Source organism: Pleurodeles waltl, chromosome 3_1, assembly GCF_031143425.1.
Source record: "Pleurodeles waltl isolate 20211129_DDA chromosome 3_1, aPleWal1.hap1.20221129, whole genome shotgun sequence".
Classification (NCBI taxonomy): domain Eukaryota; kingdom Metazoa; phylum Chordata; class Amphibia; order Caudata; family Salamandridae; genus Pleurodeles; species Pleurodeles waltl.
The window spans coordinates 847,511,340-847,534,787 of NC_090440.1; positions in this window are offsets into that span (position 1 = coordinate 847,511,340).

Below are 23,448 nucleotides of genomic sequence, written 5' to 3' on the forward strand. Positions count from 1 at the left end.
GATCCCAGTCCTAGTCACACAAGGAAGAACTTCTGCTGACCTTTTGAAGTCCAGGTATAGCCAGGGCTGGCTGCTTGATGGGAGACAACATGGGAGTCCAAGGTCCCCTTTTTATAATCCATTTCTAGACACAAGTGTGATTTAGTGTCTCATCCTTTTTTTAGGTTGAGGGCTGCATCCTTTGAAATGCCCCATCCTCTGTGCTGTCCTTTCATCCAAGAAGCAGCCTGTCACAACCTGAGCAACTCCATTGCATAAAGCCCCACAATTCAGGCCATGGAAAGGACTCAAGGATCACACCTAAATGTCTGCCTTAATTATAGAAGCCTAACAAAATGTCACCAAAGGGTCATATCCTTACTGTGTATGATTCTGTTATCAACCTCCTGTCCTTCTTGAAATGTGCCTAGGCCTTTCTGACCTGTGACCTCTTTTAGAATCAAAGAGCCCTTATGAACTGTAGTGAAAAACCTGGCTCTCCCTTCCTCGGTGTGTATCTGTAGTAAGCAAGACTACAGGTGTAGACGAAGATAAGTTCTTTTATTAAGATATTGACCGCTGCGATGTCGCAGCTGCCGCCTCAACCGTCCTCTCGACTCCCAGTGTCTCAAGCTCTCTGTCTCGAGCTCGGGACGTAAGACGGGAGTTGCGAGGACACGGCACACCATATTATCCTCTTCCCTTACAAACGAGCAAATAACAATTTAACAATTTTTCCATTACCATTGCACATCAAAATAACAGTCTACAGAAGAAACAATAACAACAAAAGAAATAAAAATAAAATTAAAGATACAAATCATGAAGAAAGATGAAACACAAAATCATAACTCAAATACATGTCACAGAATTAACGGTATCTCAAAGGTTTCACCCTTTGTCTGCCACTCCTGCGTACATAACGTTCAAAAACAACTTTATCAACATCCGTTGGATTCGTTTCATCAGTAACCGGTTCACTGTGAGATGGTATGTTCAGACATTCCATAGAATGATCAGACTTACACATTTTGTAAGGAATTTCCTTGACTTTAACTACTCTGTAAGCATTCCACCAATTCCGCAAATTAACCCTAACAGCATTACCACATACTTTGTCAATTATCATGGGTTCTGAAAATCTCTTTTCTCCTTTCTTCCTGTGAACAGGAAGTTTGATTCTAATCTTGTCCCCTACTTCAAATTGATGGGGCTAGACCCTCTTTGATGAATCAAAGTATTCCTTCTGTCTCATTTGTGCCCTCCGGACATTATTTCTAACAACATCATCAATTACACTCAAATCACTTCGTTTCACCCACTTAGACATCCAACCAGGACAGATCCTTGAAGATGGTTTCCTTCTGCGCAACAGTTCAAACGGAGAAACACCTGTAGAAGAATGGGGGGTTGTGCGATAAAACCAAAGCATAGTCCGTACAGAAATTTGAACAGTTGACTTGTTAGCAATAGCCCATTGTACACAATTCTCCAATACTCGTTCAAGCACTCTACAAGGCCATTGGTTTGAGGATGATATAGTGAACTCTTTATATGTTTTACATCACCTTCTAGTAAAAATTCTTTAAATTCCTGACTAACAAATTGCACACCATTGTCAGAAACAATGGCCGAAGGGAACCCCTCCCGTAGAAATACATCTCTCAGGAATTCAATTACATTTTTTGATGAAGGCTCACTTATAAATTTGATTTCAGGCCACTTAGAATAGTAATCAATTAAGACTACAGCAAATCTACATGGACTTGGCAAAGCATAGAAAGGACCAATAAGATCAATTCCCAGCTTTTCCCAAGGCCTAGCGGGTAGTTCAATAGGTTGTAACGGTGGAGTCCTCACCTTGAACCCCTTTTCACAACTGTTGCAGATCACACATTCATCCACACAGACATCAACACATTGATCCATTCCAGGCCACCAAAACGTTTCACGTAATCTGCGCTTAGTGAGTGTCCTGCCCAAGTGTCCCTCATGCGCAGCAGCAACTATTCTTTTCCTCAGGCTCTCCAGGGGAACAAATCTCTCACCCCTCATCAGAATGTCATCCTCAACTGACATTTCACCTGACACCTTGACAAAGGTTTGGAATTGAATAGGCACATTTCTTTCTCTGGGCCACCCTTCTTTTATAAATTTTACAATCTGAGCCAATATCAAGTCTTTCGCCAATTCCCTCTTCCACTCACATTCACTTATTGCACACATATCTTCCAGATCAACAGCTGCTATTAAACAGTTATCAACATCATCTTCATCTTCATCCTCACCAACACCTGCATCCTCAACCAGTGGAAATCTAGATAGAAAATCTGCTCTAACATTCTTGTTACCTGGAACATAACGGACTTAAAATTCATATTGCAATAATTTTGTGACTAATCTAGAAATGCGAGGTGTTGATTCTCTGATTTTGTCTCCAGTTAAAATAGGAATAAGAGGACTATGATCTGTGCACAACACAAACTTGTTTCCCCAGACATACGGATGAAACTTCCTTATAGCCCACTAACATGCCAACAACTCTTTTTCAATAACAGAAAAGTTTAATTCAGATCCTCTCAAAACTCTTGATGCATATCACAAAGTTTTTTCCTTACCTTCTTTCGCCTGAGTCAACACAGCACCCACACCGAAACTGCTTGCATCAACAGTTATAATACACTGCACGTCTGGATCAAAAGGTTTCAAAATTTTAGGCCCAACTAGTTGCGACTTGATCCACTCAAACGCTTCCTGACAATCCATACTCCAAACAAAAACAACATTTTTCTTTAACAAATTTGTCAAAAGTTTAGTTTTAGCAGTGTAATCACTCATGAGCCGTGAATACAATTCGCACAAACCACTAAAAGACTTCAATCCTGTTTTGTCTGACGGTGGAGAAGCATTCATAATCGCTTTGACTAACCCTGGTTTGGGTTCAATCCCTTGTTCGGAAACAAAATGTCCTAAATATTCAACTCTATTACGCAAAAATTGACATTTCTCACTTTTGAGAACCACTCCTTTTTCCTGCATGATTCTTAACACTTTCCTCACAATGTGATTAAGTTCCTCTTTGGATACTGCATGGATCAAAACATCATCTTGAAATTCAACTACCCCTTTTATGTCCTTTAACATCTGAGACATTACTCGCTGAAAAACAGCTGCTGCTGAGGCTAACCCAAAAGGCATCCTGCAATACTGAAATGTTCCCAAAGGTGAAACAAAAGCAGTAAGTTGTCTTGAGGCTGGATCTAGAACAATCTGATAATATGCTGCAGCTAGATCCAACTTGGAAAACCACCTTTATTCACCAATAGTGGCCAGCATTTCCGTAGTATTAGGTAAAGGATGCAAGTCTACCCAAATATGTTTATTCAAACTGCGCAGATCCACACAGACTCTCAAATCATCATTTTTCTTCCTTACAATAACCAAGGGAGACAACCACAGAGAGGAATCTATAGGTTCAATGATACCTTTCATACACAAATCTTTCAACTCCCTTTCCAATTTGTCCCTCACACTGAATGGTACACTCCTAAATTTGTGCTTCACTGGAATGGCTCCCTCCTTTACTTTTATCACATGAGTAAATCCTTCAATGGTGCCCAACTTTTCCGAAAATAACAAAGGAAAATCCTTTATCAGATTGGCTGCATTTTCACCTGATTCTACAACAGATACCTGTTCCTTAGTGCCTGGCCTCAAAGCCATTTGGAATAAACCTTGATGGAACCAACCTAATATGTTTAGTCCCTTTATCGCCACATAAACCTTGCCAAAAATTCTCCTTCCCTTAAATTCAAGTACATCTTCGAAATAACCAGCCAATTCAATCTAGGTGAATAGGAGACAGGTGCTCTGTCAGGTGCACAGAGAGTTCTCTCTCCCCAAACCTCCTTTCACAGTTCTTGAGTAATCATTGTGATCCGAGCTCCAGAATCCACCAAAAGTTTGATCACTTTGTCACCAACACCATTTACACCTAGTAGGATCTCCAGTCACTATCTGATCCTCTGTGACAATCATCACCATGTCTCTGAATTCTTCTTGGATTCTATCTACATCACTATCATCTACTTCTGTAACATACGCTACCCCTGAACCATTTGGAAGCTTCCCTGAACCCTGTTGATAACCAACACTCAATGTGCCACTCTGACACACTTTGGCAAAGTGCCCAACTTTGTTGCACTTCCTGCATGTGGCATTCTTAGCAGGACATCCTCTGCCACTCTTAATATGGTTCAGATTAACACACCGAAAACAAATGTTGCTTTGCTTAAAAAATGGTTTGGAAAAAGTCTTGGTTGATTTTAACATTCTTCCATCCTGAGAATTCACCAATCCTATATTTTCTGTTGTTCTGGATTCCAGTTCCTTCATAGACACTTTAGACGTCTCAATGCTCTTTGCGAGTCGTAATGTCTCATCCAGTGACGGATTTCTCAAGGTAAGAAGTTTTTGTTGGATAATCTTGTCTGTGCATTTAGCAATAAATTGGTCCCTGACCAGCTGGTCACTAAACGCCTGAAATTGACAATCAGCTGCAAGTTTTCTCAGAGCTGACACAAAGGTATCCACGTCTTCACCAGGATTTTGTTCTCTTTTGAAAAACTTGTGTCTAATAACGACTAAACTGGGTTGTATGTCAAACCTCAGTTCCAATTTTTTTACTGTTTCGGCATACTCATCAATCTCTTCTCCTTCTTCCAATACCAAGGCAGGAAGATATTTAGAAACGGATCTCCCTTCAAATCCTAGGGAATGCAGTAAAATATTTTTTTCCTTTTCCTTGCAGCAATTGCTCCTAAATACATTTCAAATGCATCAAACCAATTTTTCCATGGAATTGGAGGGTTACCCGGTGTTTCTAAAAAAAATTGAGGTAGATTCACAGACTGCATTCTTAAAGCAGTTCAAGTGCAGAAGGTAAGTAATATCACAGGGTGTATGACGCAGAAGAAAATGAAGGCTGACGAAAACCCACCAACAATTTTTACTTAACCTTCTTTACTTTTACATCTGTATCAATATAAGAGCCACAGCAGATCACAACCAAAAAGCGCTCATGGTTCCTTATAATATAAGAAGCTAAGAAGTTAAAATAAACTGTCAAAATTATTTTTCCTCTTAAAATCAAGGTGCAGTACCTCTTAGTTCCATGAGATGGCAGTGTTGAACAAAAAAACCAAAGTAACTGCTTCAGCTTCTTCTTGAAAACAAAAATAGGTAACCAATCATGAGCTTAGATTGACGATACCAATATTAGCTGTACTTCCTGCTTGATTTCGACGATGAAAATGGGTCTGATGCAGCGGTCTACTCGTCACCAGAAATACTTGTAGTAAGCAAGACTACAGGTGTAGACGAAGATAAGTTCTTTTATTAAGATATTGACCGCTGCGATGTCGCAGCTGCCGCCTCAACCGTCCTCTCGACTCCCAGTGTCTCGAGCTCGGGACGTAAGACGGGAGTCGCGAGGACGCGGCACACCACATTATCCCACCAACCACTCAGAATGTAGCAACCCACAAAATTGTCTGGGGGCTCATCCACCTTCACATGTCTCTCAAAACAATCCTGGGCTTCCAATATGGAACCCACAGGCTTCCATGTATTGTGCAACACATATGCACACATAAATCTCTGTGCACACATGCAAAATGTTATGTGGATTCCCATGCATTGCACCCCTAACAGGCACATACACATCCTGCTTACCTTCAACACAGATCTGGTCACAATTAATTCTTTACAAACACTCTATGAATGGCTTCAATAGCTTTTGATTCCTTGATTCCTCTGAAAACATCTACACATAACAAAAGAAAACGCACCCCCTTGGATCAATGCAGAATTATGAAAGATCAAGAAATCAAATTGCTAAACTTCACCACAACTGGACCAAAACAAAAAACCCTCAAGACAAGATATGGGTACACAGACACATCAGAATATATAAGTCAATTGAAAAGGCAAAACATTATACTACTCTAGCCGAGTTCACAATGCAAAGTGTTCCAATAAAGAATTCCACAAGCCAAAATGCACAGAAACTACCAATCCCATTTCTCAAGAAATTTGGGACAAACTGCCAAATCATTACATAACTAAAGCAAGCATGATGGATTGTTACTTAAACAACAAAAAAACAACAGCCCAGACCTGTTTCGTACAAAACTCTCTAGGCAGGGAAAGTCAAACCCAGCCTCTACACTCCATCAAAGAACTATCACCTACTAATGTTCTGGATCTTGTCAAGCAAGCAAGCCAGGTGGCTGAGCCTCTGCCCCTTGTCCACCTCAAATCTACAAAAACATTTTAGTATCAACTTCACCAGCTAACCCAGTCAAATCAATCAATCAATACGTTTTTGTAATGTGAGGCTACTCACCCGTGAGGGTCTCAAGGCACTGACACTAATCAACAATGACTTAACAGCAGTTTTCCCAGATGACTTAAAAAAACGGTACGGATGGAATAACCTAACCTGGACAATCAAGACTCTGACAATTACATACTCAAAGAAAATGGACCATTCCTTGGCAAACTTATAGAAAGAGCAGCTTTCGCCCAGATGTCACAACTCATTGAGGATTATTCTTTACTTTTGGACTTCCAAACTGGATTCTGTCCAAGATGAGGCGTTGAATCAACCCTAATGTCTATCTGGGATGACTTTAAAATCACAGTAGCCAATACGGGGTCACTGTCCATCTCCTCTTGGACCTTTCAGTGGCATTTGACACATTGGATCATGACACACTTATTCAAAGACTTGGGAAAGCCGGAATAGAGGGGACAGCTCTCTCTTAGATCACATCATAGATACACGATAGAGCAAATATTATACAGACTTCTCCATTGTCCTCTAAACCATACACTAAAGCATGAGTCCCTCAAGACTCAATCATCCACCCATTCTTTCCAACATCAACATTAAATCATTAACAGATCTGATCAATGGCTTTGACTTCAGCTGCTAAAACTATACAGATGACACACAGAAATCTCTGAAATTGGAAAGCCCGTAGGATATTGGAACATCAAAAATCTTCAGTTGCCTCTGAGCCGTTAACCAATAGATGACATAGACTTAAATACTCACCTGTAGAAACTGGAAAACCTATGACCCTCTCTCCACCTGGCTTGACTATCTAGAACCGCTGCCAAAAATATCTAAGGAGGGTTGAAACCTCAGAATTACCATGGCGCCAAGCTGTCAATGAATGCCCAAGTGGATAAGGTTGCCAAATCAAGCTTTCTCACAATGAAAACATTGTGACACAGCTTCCTGTGACTAGGATTCCCCCACAAGGTTCACACGAACATTTCTTGTGTCTTATAAAAACTGGATTACACTAATGTTCTATATCATGGCTCACCTTTGTCAACTATGAGAAAATGACAGAGAATTCAGAATGCTACAGGTAGAAGCTTCCTACATGTAAAGCCACAAGCACACATCTCCATTGCTTTGAGGTCCATACACTGGCTACCAGTTGCCACAAGATCTATCTCCAGGCTGCTTTCTTTGAATGGCTCCCTGCCTCAAAATTCCTACATACAAAAAAAAATCACGGGTGGAACACCTTCCTCTGTTCTAGCAGACAAACAAAGGAATTCACTACATGCAAACATAGGACCCAATGAGAGTCATCTCAGCTTCACAAGATTAGTCAAGAGGTGTCTCTTCTCCTCATGACAACTATATTGACAACACCTGATAACACAACAGTGTAACAGAACAGTATATTCAGACATGAATGCTTCTCACAATATAGTCATAAGGTTGTCACTATTTATGTGTCATAGTACCTTTAACTATTCTTCCTGTTATAAGCAGCTACATTTACATAAGAGAAACATATATTACATTACAAGATACACATGTATATCAGACCATATCATAATTGCTAATTCTATGTACTTGTAGGTGCACACACAGCAGAGTTTATACCTGCTACAGAAACTTTAAGAAATTGCATTTGTATTTATGAATGTATAAATTAATTACAGTTATTTGAAAACAACAAATGTGCATACTTCACCACAAGATTAATTTGCGTATCAGACCATGTAAATATCTCTGCTTCTAAGTACATATGTATATTTATTTAGAGGGGTTTACTCCAGCCACTAAAGGCCATATTTACAAGTGGCCTGCGCAACAGGGCAGTCATGTTTTGTGATTCACCGGCAGTGCAGACTACAGGGCCTTATCTACAAGGCCACACAAAGCCACTTTGCATGACTCTACATGGCCTTGTAGATATGGAGTAAGGCAACGCAGAGCAAGTCACTGTGTTGCCTTACTCTGCATCATAGAGGTGTTCCATGGGTGTTGTGGTGGGTGCTCCCTCATAACATCCATGGATTTTGATGCGTTCCCAGATTTACAGGGTTTTGTAAACTTGAGAATGTGTCAAAAGCCTATGCCTCCCCAGGGGACGCGTAATGAAGAGAACTACTTTTATTGCTCCTCATTTTTTTATTTTTCTATGTGCACTGTATTCTGCAGAAAGTGCCTCTCATGATTGTTTTTGTGCAGGATGTATTGTATCCTGCGCAAAAACAATAATTCCCACAACACATACATCCTTGCACCATGGTGCAAGGGTGCCTGTGTTTGCACCTGGCAGCCCATTGTTGGCCAGTGCAGGAGACAAGGACAGGAATAGGCTGTATCTTGTAGATATGGTGCATTCCTGCCCTTTTCTTTTCATGCAGGGCAGCGCAGCAAGAAGTCTGGCAGCATTGCATGAAAAGTTTGTAAATATGACCCTAAATCTTCACCAAGTGTATATGTACCAATGTGTGTATAAGTTAATTTCAGTTTTGTTATAAAAGAAATGCTTTCTTCAACCTTTGCCGCATCCCTCTCCTTTCTGACTCATCCTAAACCTTTCCGACTACTATGAGCTCCAAAACATCCTTCTCAAATCCACCCCCCCCTTTTTAGTCATGTCACCCATCTAACAAGCACATGTACAACCACTACTTCCAAAAACAGCGTACTACTTCCCCTTTCAAATCCATTCCCATCATTTTATCCCTACTTTAAACTCTTCTAAACACACAAGACCTTAACAGCACAAACTTAACATAACTAATGCATGCAGAAAAAAAAAAACAGTTATAACTAATCTACTAACAATTAACTCTAATCTTGGGTTCCAGAGGAGCATACTACCCACCGCAAAAACACTTCAGCTCCTCTTTGGGGTAGTAAGCTCTATAAAAATGCAGAGCCTCATTTACAAGAACTGATGCATTGCTGCATTGTGGCAGCAATCCCTCAAAAAAACGTACTCAGCATTTAAAATTTTAAGACTCCATGGAGGCATTGTATTTACAATCCGGCACTCCATGGTGTATGGTCCCGGGATGCATCAGAAATACTCAAAAATTGATACATTGCTGAAGTTGGTGTCAGAACTGACACAACTTCAGCAATGAGCCAAAAATCTGAGGCGATGCATCATTTCTAATTGACGCACGGAGCCCAGTGTGTGAGGACCAAGGGAAAAGACTGTAAAATGGTGTAAAATCACCAGCTACACTTTTACTTTGGTCCTGAATGTAAGAGGTAATGTGTGAAGTAGAGGTAGGTGTTACATTACAGTGGGCATATTCTACTTATGTGTATGCAGAGACCTGAGTATGTGTGACATAGTGAGTGAGAGTGTAATGCATGTGAATATAAGTATGTGTTGAAATGTGAAATGGAAATACATGTATTACTTATCTTATCTGTGTACTTACCTGTTGTCCTTTGGAGTATGCAGACCTGGTCTTGAGGACCCATTCCTCCTTGAAGAAGTGACAATCCTGGTCTTTCCCTTGTAAGAAATACACAACGTCACATTGCCTTGCTACAGTTGATGATGGAATCATAGGTGCCATTGTCCCAGGTTGGTCATGGGGTCCTACAACATGACTTGCGTATGTGTAGACTGACTACAAACAATAAGGAGGTACCAAACAGACATCTTCCAGGTTGACTTCAAATGGCCAGATTCCTGTTTTAAAGCCACTATGTCAGTCCTTACACATTGGATTTGGTGTAGTAGGAATCCTGACGCATTGTAGGCTATTCATGATGCACGTTGAAGTAGCTCCAAAAGTAGGACATCTTGTGAATACCATTGCATCAGTTGTAAGTGACTTTTTCTGATGGAACACCCACTCTGCATACATTGAAATGTACGTGACACAGCCGGATCTCACACCGTTTTTTTTTTAACTCACGGGCAGGAAAAGTGACATATTTGGCCAAATGTATTACTTTGTAAACATGGAGATATCACAGCGCTGCCACTGAGTCAAAAAAAAATTGATGCGATGCAAGCTCCATGTAAATAAGCCTCCCAATTTGCAATTACAATGAACAATTACAATCTCACGCACGCAGACATTTGTGCTGGTTTGCCTGTATTGCACCACTCATGGTACACATACGTCTAAGTGCGCAATCCAAACCCTACACACTATTTCACTTTGTATTACACCACTCACATTCCACAAACATCCCAGTGCTCACACAATAGACATGTGTGCTGGCCTCCTTGTATTGTATCCCTCACGGTTCACATAAATCCCAGTGCTCACACGTGAAATACACAGGCACAGTGCGGTGCAACTAGATGTAGGCCAAGTGTGAGTTAAACACACAGGAGCGGAACTTTACATGAATGGGCCCGAAGGACCCCTCTAGTGACACAGGTAAAAACTTGTGTTCACTCTATTGTCACTATTGCATAATACACAACACCAGCACACTTGTGCTACTTAACTCCTAGTGAAAGGCAGTAGTCTTTCACCACAGGATGGTCACACATTTGGGCAGCACTCTAGGTCTAGGCAAGACCGCAATCTGTGAGACAAGTCTAGGTCATTGAGCACAATCTTTATCTGTGTTAGTATAAGGCCAAAACATTTGCACCAGAGATAATGATATTGTTGCAGCTGGGCACGCAGGGCATGGGTGCATGTCCGTTACCATGCAAGGAGCACATCCATCCCAACAACTCCCATGACGACCTCAGCTACTATTGTACTGGATCTCTGGGCATGAATCTCATTGGGATGAAAACCAGGAGGCCCAATTAGGGGATAGTGCCTCAGCCCTACAGGCACTTTGTGTTTGACATTGCCTCGTCATTGGATTGGTAAACCAAGAGAGGGACTAGGAGCTGATTAGAAGGTCCAGCACCAATGCTCCTTAAAAATTACTGTTAAACAAAAGAAGGATGCTGTTCCTCCAGAGAAGGCAAGAAAAAGAAATGAGAATTTGTTGGTCGGGACCAGGAGAGTGGCTGACTGACTGGATTGGGAGACCCGTGTGATCAGAAGTGTTTGCCCTCACACATACAGATGGGGGTCATGCTTCATCATTAGGCTGCTTCTCATTGGGGGCAGCGCTGCAATGCCTAACGGGGCCCTCAAGGAGGCTCTTCATTGGAGTTCTTCTGATTTTTAGCCGTAATGATGAATGCAAGTGAGAGTGCAGTGAGTGTAGGGTGGTGTGTTAGGTGATGTAAGACTGTCTAAGGGGCACAGAGAATGATTTAAATTGTGTGGTACCCATGACAGGAGTAAAAACAAAACATCACTGTAACAGGAGCCAATGAATGTTGACAGCTCAAAATATGTGTCATAGGGTCAACATGGTTCATGCCTTATGGCCCAACTTGATTTTAGGCATTTCTTCAGGGTCAAATAGTTTACACCTACCCTACACCTCACTGGGAGAGGAGGTGTGTTAAATAAATGTGCCAAATCAATATTTGTCAACTATACCTGCTACGATATAGGACAGCAAAGTTCCAACCTGTAAGAGAGAAACGAGACAGCTAATTGGGGGTGTCACCACTGACTGGGTGGGTTGACACTCCCGCAACACATATCGTAAGCGTTAATTTGAGTTCAAAAATGTGCTGAGGGTGCCCTACAGTAAATAGAAGACCACTCAGGAAAACATAGCATAACACAAAACACCCAGCGCCAAAAACAGATATAGGACATGGTACATTGTAAGGTAGCAGCTCCCAAAAGTAAGGAATAGTGATTTTACCCTATTAGATTGGTAACTGTCCCCCTTAGGTATGAGCTGGGGACAATGCTTAGCTGTGAAGATAACTTGGTAAAAATAGGTGTACCAAGCTGAAGGACACTTAGGAAAAAGTTAACATATGTAGTATTGGTTGGTTAGTACTTATGTGGTCCCATGGTATCATGGAAAGAAGCAGTTCTGACGCAGAGAACACCAGACTCCAAAGAGGCCCAAGCAAGGACAAGCAAAACTTAAATGACAACATAATCAACCTGACTCTCACTGATACCCAGAAAAAGGTGATTAACATAGGCTTAAGTTTTGTCCCTACTCCCAGGAATGATACATTCAAACTAAAAATAGAAAAGGTTGACTTCTTCAGAACTATTAGATGACAGGTCTATTTTGCCTTCAAAGACAGGGACATTATAGAGAGATACACAGTGATTTCAACACAGGTCTTCATAAAAAGTCCACATTTACCCATATAATCTGCCAACAACTACCTGAAGTTGCTGCTTTTGAGTAGGCCATTAATGTGGGAGTAGGCTCCTTAAATAAAAAGAAACTGAGTGTTTCTCAAAACTTTAGCAGACTAGAGAAAAAGGCAATTGCATCTCTAAAGAAAGATAACTCAATCATCATAAAACCAGCAGATTAGGGGTGGCACTGTAATTCTCGCTAGGGAAATGTATCATATGGAATGGCTTAGGACTTGATTTAGAGTCTGGCGCATAGGGTTACTCTGTCACAAACATGAAGGACATCCTGTCGGCGATAATATGATCCCATATGTCCTATGGGAATTGCAAGACGGTGAATGGGATTTCTGTTACGATTGTGACAGTAACCCAGCCGCCAAACTCATAATCAGGCCCTTAGACTCCTGGGGAATAACTTACACTGTAAAAAAAACTGAAAAAGATCCAATAACTCAAATCACAATGTACAATTCTTTCCTAGTGAAAGGTGCAGTGAAAACAGCTGTATAACTGAGAAAGAGGCAGACTTCCTCTCTGAAAAAGATCCTGTAACGCATTATTTCTGTATCCTCCCTAAAATTTCACAAGAACACCCATCCACCACCTGGCCGCCTGATAGTCTCAGGGACAGGGCTGGTCTTGAAGCCGCTGTCACAATTTTGCGATTTGTTTCCTCAATCCACTAGTGGTCCGACTGCCATCACACCTGACGGACACCAAGGACATCCTTAACAAACTCAAAGATCTGGCCTGTGACCCTAATGAAGAGCTTTTGCTCACACTAGGGGCATATTTACAGGGAAGTGGTGTAGGTCAGCGCTGCAATCCTTTCTGCTGCACTACCCTACACTAATTCAAAAGGGCAGAAATGCACTGCATTCACAACATACAGTGCATTTCTGTCCTTTCCTCCTGCGCTGGTGCACAAATTGCTGTCTAGCACCAATGCAGGCATCCTTGCACCATGGTGCAAGGGTGTTTGTGTTGTTGCCAGGATTTATTTTGTGCAGGAAGGCACACCTCCATCTCAGTCTGGCAGTGCTGCCACGGCCGGAAGGCTTTGCAGACCATGCTGTCTGCCCTGCACAGCAGGTTTGGTGGCTGCAGCGCTCCCATGCTAAAAGAATAACAATAAAGGAGTTAGGAAGTCACATGCTGGCGCCCAGACAAGCTGTGTATTCAATAAAAGAGCCTGCAGCATGCCAAATTGGTTTCTATATGTGGTCTTCCTAATAGTAGCTGAATGGTGCCCTCCCTCTACTTGCGCCTAAATCCAGAGGCCTCTCTTCCACTAAGGAAGTGGAGACAAATGGCTGGGCGTCAGTGCGTAATAATGCGGCCACAGCAGGAGCTGCCAGAGGAAGCGGCACGGCCCAGCCCTTGTCCAATGACCAGAACAAATACAGCACTTAATGGTCCGCAGTGAGGTGAGCGTGGCCGAGCTTCACCTTGGGAGCTCCTCTGAGGGATGTGGGAGGGAAGGAAGAAAGGAGCACAAGGAAAAGGATAAGGGGGGACAGTGGTCTACGAGAAGAAAATCGAGGAGAGGAGGGAATGATAGAGTCCACAGGAAAACAGGAGGGTGGAGGGAGCAGGTGAGTGTGTTTGATAAGAATAGAGGAGGGCACCAAAGAGGCAGAAGGTGCCACGTGTACAGGAAGAGGGAGAAGGGAAGATAAACCACAGAAAAAATGCAAGGGGAAGAGAAGATAAGATGGAGGGGAAGAAAGGAGAAGCCGACTGCTAAGGAGAAACCGGAGAAATAGGAGTAGTCGAGAAGGAGATTGAGACAAAGTGCGAGCAGAATGGAGGAGGCTAAGGAGGAAAGTGGGAAATGGTGTATGCAGAAAGGCCTGGGCAAAAGTGAAAAGAAAAGGTAAAACAATGGGATTGAGGCAGCAGCGGAAACAGAGAGACAAGGAGTGATGAATTAATTGAGAGAAATGTGTGGGAAAAGGTGAGCACTATGAGTAGTGGGGACAAGAGGGAGAAAGAAAAGAGAAAGATGTGGGAGAAGTAGACAGAAAGGAGGAGGTAAGGCAACAGGAGCAACGTGAGAGAAAAAGGTGGGGAGGTGAGGAAAGCAGACGCGGAAAATGTAGGAGGAAAGAAAGAGGCATAGAAGAGAGGGCATAGAAGAGATACAGAGGGAAAAGCTCAGAAGGGATGGAAGTAAGAGACAAATAGTGACAAGTGTGCAAGAAGAGAAACTTGGAGGCAATATGAAAGATCTAAGTGAGCAAGCGATGACGGAAAAAAAGAGGAGAGAGGAAGGGACTAGGAATTGTTAGAGAAGTTACGGGGTGAAAGTGTGGGAAAGAAAAATAGGGTGAGAAGATGCTAAGGGACCAGGAGAAAGGTTGGATTAATGGGTGGGAAGAAAGGGAACAGGGTTTTTAAGTGGAATGTAAAAAGTGGGGGATCCTCTAAAAGGGACAAGGCATATTTAATTAAGAACATGTCTTAAACAAGTAAACTAAATTCCTGACTCGTATTGTGGTTCTTCCCTGAGCTTTCTGTTACTGCTTCCAGATGTAGAATACAGCTGACATACACCCGAAACCAGTCTGGAATATTGGCTTTGTCAGTGGTTGTTAGCTGTTTAGGAGTAATGAGTAACAACAATGATTTTGTTGTAAATAATTAATATTGAAATGTTTCAATTCTGAAACTTGTTGAAACTGTGACTTAAATATTGCTCCGGCCTGTGCAAGTTTAGTGTCTTCAGTATGTCAGTCACACTTGTTATCTTCACTCTGTGGTAGACATGTATACTGTTTTTTGCTACACATCTCCTCCATTTACATATCTTACCCCTAGTCTCTTCCCTTTTTCCCACCCTCTTTTCACTCGCTCCTGAATGAACGTCCTTCAATCGCCTTCACTTCACCATCCGCCAAACACACACTTACCAATAGTCATTGTATTTTCCTTTACATTCGCCTCATCAATATTTTTATAACTGTGTACCTTCTTCACACACATTTGTACAGAATCACATTGCAACTGGAACATGTGACCATTGCTCTGTGTGCTCTACAGAGAGGCCAAGGACTGGAGGAGCATGTATTCTGAGCTCCTTTTTGACTCACTGAAAAGCACTGTGAGAATCTCGCTCTGCCTCCAGCTTCCGCTCTATAGCTAATAATTGTGGCAGTTCTAAACATTTGGTGGTGACTCACTTTAAAGTGTGCACCATGAAAGAGTAATATCCTACAAGAATAAAATAGAGAAACACATCCTGGAAATAGTTAACACTCTTAGGAAATGCAAGGTTAAGTAACTAAGGGCCGGATGTACCAAGGGGTTTTATCCATTCTGTGTCTATGGGAAAATGTGTTTGTACATATGGCCCTAAATCCCTGACATGGATCACCTCAATGCTTTTTACTTTCGTTCTTCACAAATCAATTAGTGATGTCTGCTATTAGTTAAGGGTGCATTGCAGGGGTTGTAATTTCAAGGGGGATGCACATATGAAGAAGAGAGCAAGAAACTCCATGAACTTTCATTGATAACTAAAATAAGGAAAACATAGTTCCCTGAATGTAAGCAGTGGAACTATACCAGTGATTCAGTCAAAGAATGGTGAAAGAAGCAATGCTGCATGGGTGGGACCAACACACTAGAGGCTGGAAAGCCACTGAATAGGAAGCAAGCAAATGGGACTAACAAGAAAGCCAACTGATATCTTTCTATTTTTCTCACTCTCCAGTTAGCAGCCTTCTCTATGCATTCATGAGTTCCTCTCTTTCCCTGAACCAGTCTCTACATCTCCTCTGCCCAGCAACCCCTTTCTCTAGTGGCACATTTTTTTCTCTCTTGTTCATCTCCATCTCTCTCCCTTCACCGACAACATTTCTTTGCAGACTCTTTCCATTGCCTTAACCTTTACCCCTCTTAGTTTTTTTCGCCATCTTTCGCTCTCTACGTCCTTCTTTTTCTCACCCTCTTTGCCTTTGTTCTCGTTTCTCTGACTATCTTCTCTCTAACTTCTGCTCCTCTCCAAAATTCCCTTCCACTCTCTAATGCTCAATCAGACTTTTCCACTTCTCCATCGTTCTCTTATTTCCCCACTCTTTCCTTTTTTCCCTCTCGTTCACTGTCTCCCACGCCCTTGTCTGTGTGTGTCATCTATCTATCTATCTATCGTAGCCTCTCTCCCTCTGCCTCTCCTATGCTCTGCGTCTCTTCCTTTATCTAGAATTATCACTTTCTTGCCCTTTCCCTCTGTCTCTACATTCTTCTCTTTCTCCACCTCGTCTCCCTTTCTCACTGTTTCTCCCACTCTCTTCCCATGTATATCTTCCTCCATCTCTCTCTTAGTTTTCTTCAAAATTCCATCACTTTCTTATGTTTTATCTTTTCTCTTCCCCACCTTCTCCTACTGTATTAATACTATTTCAGTTTCTCTCTCTGTATTGTTATTATTTCAGTTTCTCTCTCCACCTCTGACTGTATTCCCCTTCCTTCCCTCCACGTCCTCAGTGGCTCCTCGTTTCTCTATTCGTGCCTCCCTCCTCTCAGCTTGTCTGGCTTTTTATTTCTGCTCCTCCATCTCCTGCATGCGTTATCGGATCCTGCACATGTTCATGGGCCCAGACGGGCAGCGCTGTGATTTACACCGGGGCCTCTGACATGATTTTGTGTGATTTTATTGACCCCACACGCTGCACACAGCCTATAATGGAGTCCCGCACTGAGATTAAACGCCCAGGTCACAGGGGAGATGGCAGCGATGCAGACCCTAGGCCCCTGGCGCGTCCATTGATTACATGCCTTTACGAAACCTTTACCTCAAAAAAAGCTCAGTGCAAAGACATTAGAAGCCTGATGCGCAATGTAAACAAACGTGTCCCCGTCGTGCGCACGGATGGAACCACTTCTCGATTACAAACTCTCTTTAGTTACAGCAATCAGACAGGATTTTGTGCAAGGTAAGCAGTCCGAGGGGTGGAGCGGTCTCCGCAAATCAGCAAGCTCCTCCGTAGCCCCGCGACGCCTGAAAAGAACCGGGCTGTGGCGGAGTAACACAGTCAGGCGCACTTTTACCAACGTTTTTGGTCAAATAGAAAAGTGGGACTCCTAGCAGTTGTTGTAGGCCCCCCCCCATGAGTGTCTGTATCCAGTGTATACCATGGGCTCCTACATCTGTCGCTTACGGGTGAGCCTATAGAAACATGCATAGCCAGGAAAAGTCAGGCAGAATTCACAATATATTGATGTATAGTGCATGTGTTCTTACAGTCACATTTCCAGAGCTGTCTACTTTGGAATCGGGTAACCAGGTTTGAGTTTCGGTGTCGGCTCAACATCCTGCGATTCTAGCCAAATCACTTCTCCCTGTGCCTAGAAAAACACAAGAATTGCAAAGCTATTAGGTATTGCCTAAGCGGGATCTGTTGGCTTTGTCACTGTTTTTATAGACATATGCTGCTGTGCAACATAATCTGAAGTCAAGGAAGAAAACGCTATGCTGGGGGGGTGTTGACCGTGTCATAGCTCTTTTTCTTATTTAAGCGAAGTTGCACAGCAGCTTGCACTGGTGTTAAATATGTTAAAAGAAGCACAGGAGGAGCAAGAAACACAAAGAAGGCACAGGCAGAATGGTGAAAGCAGCAACAACAAGAGAGGGGGAAGCAACATGAGGGAGGAGCGGTGGAGGAGGGAGAGAGCAACAGACAGGAGCAGCACATGGAGAAGGGATGGGTGCGAGAGGAAAGAAGAAATAGAACCTCAATCACAGCGCAAGCAGTGGATGGGCATTACTTAAGTTCAATCAATCTGTGCTTTGTCCATGCTCCACAGAAAGAAACAGAAGTGATGCTTTGCCTGTGTTGTTCTGTTTGGAAACAGGAAAGCAAAGTGACACGTAAGGTATCAAATGGTAAGGTAAGGTTGGCTTGAAACCCTTTATTGTAAACACTAATGTTTCACATGCAAGAGCGCACGTAGAGCATGCGCTGTCACTGGCCTACCTAGAAATTAATGTTTCCTTGTGTAATTAACTTGTGGCCATGTAAAGTGCTCCAATACCTTCAGGTCGAGTTTGCAATACATATTAAAAAAAAAAATGCAAACTCAGGTTTCCTCCTCCAAACACAAACACAGCAACCCAAGATAAAGGAGTTAGGGCCATATGTACTAAAAGCTTTTCCCATACACAGAGAAGGGGTAAAACCCTTTGACACATATGGCCCTTAGTCTGGTAACTTATTAGGATGGCTAACTGTTTTCCATTTTTACTGATTTTTACAAACAAAAACAAACAGAAAAACATTAATTTTCCTATCTGTATAAATTTTTTATTGTGGATAAAAACGGAAAGTAGGTTGTTTTTTGAGTGATTCTAAACAGCGTCAGTCATGGCTGCCAATCCAATAGCTGTGCGGTATGAAAGGTAAGGTGGTTAAAAAACAGAGATTTTAATGATGAGGCTTAAACAGCAGTAGATATGCACAAGGTTGATATTAAAATGCCCATGTTTTCATTTAAGTGCATTGATTTATCATGTGAGGGTGTTCATTTGATTGAAACCTGTTAGGCATTCAATTAAGATTGTGCATTTAGCAGTTAAATAAATGTGGCTATACATGATTTTCAGGTTCATTTTTTCACAATACAAATGAAATTAACAAATAATTAATATGGATAAATACAGGTGGAAATGTTTAAAACAAAACGTTAAACCGGGACTCTACTTATTACGCAAACTACTAAAATACTTCCTCATAGGCCACACGGTATTCCACAGCACTCTCAAGCATCCCGTGGTGCTAATGTTCTTTGGCGCCTCGTCAGAATTATGAAGCGCTATAAAAATTCAGCTCCAATAGTATGCAACAGATTCACTGGTGCGTCTCCGTAAAGAGTATCTATATTAACATAGATCTATATAACAGAGGAAAACCTATGAATTAAAGAGTTTTCCAGTATACAAGAAGTGATGTGGAATATCCTCGCTTAAATCTGACATTTGTGTTGCCTCTGGTGAGAAGAGACAAACGCTCAGTTCAACTAAGAAAAGCTAAAATCAATGTGCGTTTTGGCAACAGGGTCACTTAGAAGAGACGAACGACACATGGCGCCAAACGTCATGCAATGTTGCCTCCCGTTCATTTCTCATAAACTTTGTTTACCAGGATAAATAAAGGTTTTGCTCTGGTGTTTAATAGAAAAGCAAAATATAGCACACAATAGGAGGGAAAAATAATGAAGAACCTTCCTGCTTATAGTAAATTGGAGATACTGTAATTTTGAAAATAGTTTATTTGCAGGTTTCTGTATTTTGCTCTAAAGAGGAGAATCCACTGCTTGCATAGACCAGTGAAAATATCTACCAGGGTCTACTGTGACCTCTTATTAATTTTTAGGCATGTACAAGTAATTGGACAAAAATCACATATGATGCCAGCGCAACAAGGGGAATGGGGAAAATAAATAGTTAAACTTTGTATTGTATTGTAATAGTATTTATATAGCGCTTTCTAAACCTGACGAGGCATCGAAGCGCTTTTTATGGGCGAGCACAAAGTGCTCCGTCCATTCTGTAATCTCTCTTTGGGCTTCAAACCACGCCCATGCTAGTCAGTCACTTACATTGGTTTGCGGGCTTGCCTTTTAAAATCCGCTTGCTTTCATTTGTGAAAGGCATGCATAGGTCATGCCTTTTCCAGTGTTTAGCCCACCTACACAGCACCAGTAAAGTACCAAAAACATATGTTTTCAGCCTGGAGTCCGGACTACTTTATCTGTTTATTTTCCACGTAGCGCCATCGCGCTGCATTATACATAGCGCAACGGCGCTGCGTTTTTTTTTTGCTTTACAACGCTAATAGCTCTAACTCGAACAAATGCGAGACCCGTTGCATTGAAAATGCTTGTTAAATTTAGACATTGATAGAGCTGTTATGCCGGAACATGCTGCTAGCACACACACACACATTTACAAGCACAAACATTCCCACATTTACAAGCACACACATTCACAGAGTCCCAAGGAAATCACAAACTCGCGCTCACACCAGCCTTCATGAATCACATACATTGACTCTTAAGGCAGCCTCCGCGTTTTTAGCCTTCACTCATCGTGCACATTGAACCCTGAAGTAGTTCCACGCAAATACAGCTGCCCTCCTCCCCCCCCCCCCCATACACAACACTGGCCTGGTATTAATGCACAATCGTACTGCACACATCCGCAAGCCGTAGTTGCACAAGGTCACCCACCAGCACCCATTGGTCGTAACAGATAAAGTCACGTACAGTTTTTAAGATTTGGTCTTCACCTGAGAGTGCATCCAGGAAGATGTCATTCGAGAGAGGCGCCTCCTAAACCCACGCAGCAGACTAGACAGCTCGACAAGAATTTCTCTGTTCAACATTAATAAATATTTCCTTTCTACATTATTGATCTTCAATAAACGGGCCCTTATTATAAACACTTTAAATGATCTAGTTAATGAGTCCTATCCGAGGAAATCCGGCCCTGACGGGCACAGATGTCGCAGATACCTTAATTGAGCAGAGGACCACTTAGGAGAATCGGACCATTAAATAATGAGAGAGAGGCCCCTTAGAGCGCCAGTTGATGAAGCACCGGACAGGAAGGGTGGACAGGGAGAGGGCAGTACGGTCTGCCCGCCACCGGAGAGCTGTCAAAGAACACCGGAGTCCCTCAAATCATAAACCTACCATTTAAGGGGGTCAGAGCCTTCACCCCCCCAGGCCCGGCCTGAGATCCAAACGCAGCCCTGGACAAAATGTTCAAACCCCTCCCCTCCTTCTGTCTCTCTCTTAGCCTATTCTCCCCCTCTCTCACCAAGGCTCCCTCCTCTCTCTCTCTCCCCTTCTCTATTTTGAAACCCACCCTCACACAGCTAGCTGTTCCTGCTTCTCCTGGCCACCAGCAGCTGAAGAAAGCGAGAGGGCGCCAGCGAAAGCCCCGCCTTCCGAAACCCCCTCAAAAAGCTCCAGCCCCCAGGGTATTATCTTTTTTATATTAGGCTTATTTTGGAATAATTGGGGATCACTTTTCATTCCATACCACAGCTCCGAATAAAAAAGGGCTTAGAGGCATATTTACTGGAATGGTGGTGCAGAGCAGTGCTGTGCCAAAGGTAAAGGGCAGGGATGTACTGTATTTATGAAATGCAGTGCATTCCCCCTGTGCTGGCACGGTTTAGACAGCCTAGCGCCAACGCAAACATCCCTACCCCATGGTGCAAGGGTGCCTCCGTTGCATGCAGGATTGTTCTGGTGCAGGAAGGGACGACTTTCTGCACAGAAACAATCCATGGAGGCATTTTCCTCTTTCTATGAGTGCTGCAGAATGCAGCACACATAGAAAGAGATAAGAAATGAGAAGAAATAATGTTATTTCTCCTTGTTACACCTCCCCGGGAGAGGTGCAAGATTTTGACACATTCCCAGGTGTACAAGACCTTGTAAATCTGGGAATGCAGCAAAATCCATGAATGTTGGTGGGAAAACCCACTGCAACGCCCATGGAGCGCTTCCCTGCTGCAGAGTAGGCAAAGCAGCGACTTGCGCTGCCTTGACTTACTCCATATCTGTGAAGCGATGAAAAGCCACGCAAAGCGGCTTTTTGTGGCCTCATAGATACGGGCCCATATTTATACTTTTTTAGCGCCGCGTTTGCTTCATTTTTTGACGCAAAAGCGGCGCAAACTTGCAAAATACAATTGTATTTTGTAAGTTTGCGCCGTTTTTGCATCAAAACGCACCGCAAATGCGGCGCTAAAAAAGTCTAAATATGGGCCACTGTTCTTCAGTCTGCGCTGCCGCAGGAGCGTCATAAAAAGTGAAGCTCCCGGCGGCGTACAGGGTTTGTAAATATGCCTCTTATTCTTTAGGTCTACGTTTCAGCAATGTATTTTCTAATTGGTATGAAGGTTTGAAACATTGGAACAGCAAGAGAAGGGCTGGAGGGGGATTATCTGCTACAGCTCTCCGTCGCCTCCTGGGTTTCTGCATTCACTTACGCCCTGTGCTGCCTGCGTGCTTGTGTTCCCACGTTATCTATCCTGAAGGGTAACCCTCCCCATCATACCAGGGGAACTCATTACAGGTGTGCTTGTGTGTGGGCCTGGAGCCAGTGTAGTGTTCACAGCCAGAATGTGGTCCACACAGCGCCTAAGGTCTGTGGGGCCCGTTTACAGAGGCATTTTGGCATAAACAAACCAGCGCTCTTCCAGTACTCGTTTAAGTGCACTTACAAGCCGTTGGGAATTTGCCCCCAAAACTTCAAAAATTGAAATATTCATATTCAATTAGTACCAATTGAGAGGCCTGTACGTTTTTTTTTTTTTACACTTTTACTAATAGAGATTTGGACCTCTCGGGGTTGATTCACGAAGGCAGGTTGGAGTTCGTAAAAGAGTATTTCTGTACTACTTCTGTCCTTACTCATAATTGTTTTTGTGAGTGGCCCCTGTGTGTTTGACTGCAGTGTGCACATGTAACAACAGCACAGTGTTTGCAGTCTGTACGTGTCCTCCTGGACAAGGTGCTTTGAAAAGTGCTGTGAGTTTGTTTACATACTTGTGTCACAGTTGATGCAAATAGTTCAGTGTTTACATCTGCTTGTGCGCTGACGTGTGACTGGGCGCATAGCTTTTCACACAAACCATGTAGTCCACAAATTCCTTGCTTTTTTGCTTGTTCTAAAACTGCGAGCGTAATGAGGCCCACGAGAACATTCTTGTTACACCGACGTCATCTTGTGTTATTTGGGTAATTTCACGTTACACTCGTTTCACGAAAATCCCAAAATTTAGGGCAAGCACATGTGAAAAATACGGGTGCAACTCAAGCAACTGCTTATGTTTTTTGCACTTTTTTCGGCATGATATGCGTACTCCTGTCCAAAATTAACAGAAGGGTGCATTTTGAAGCAAA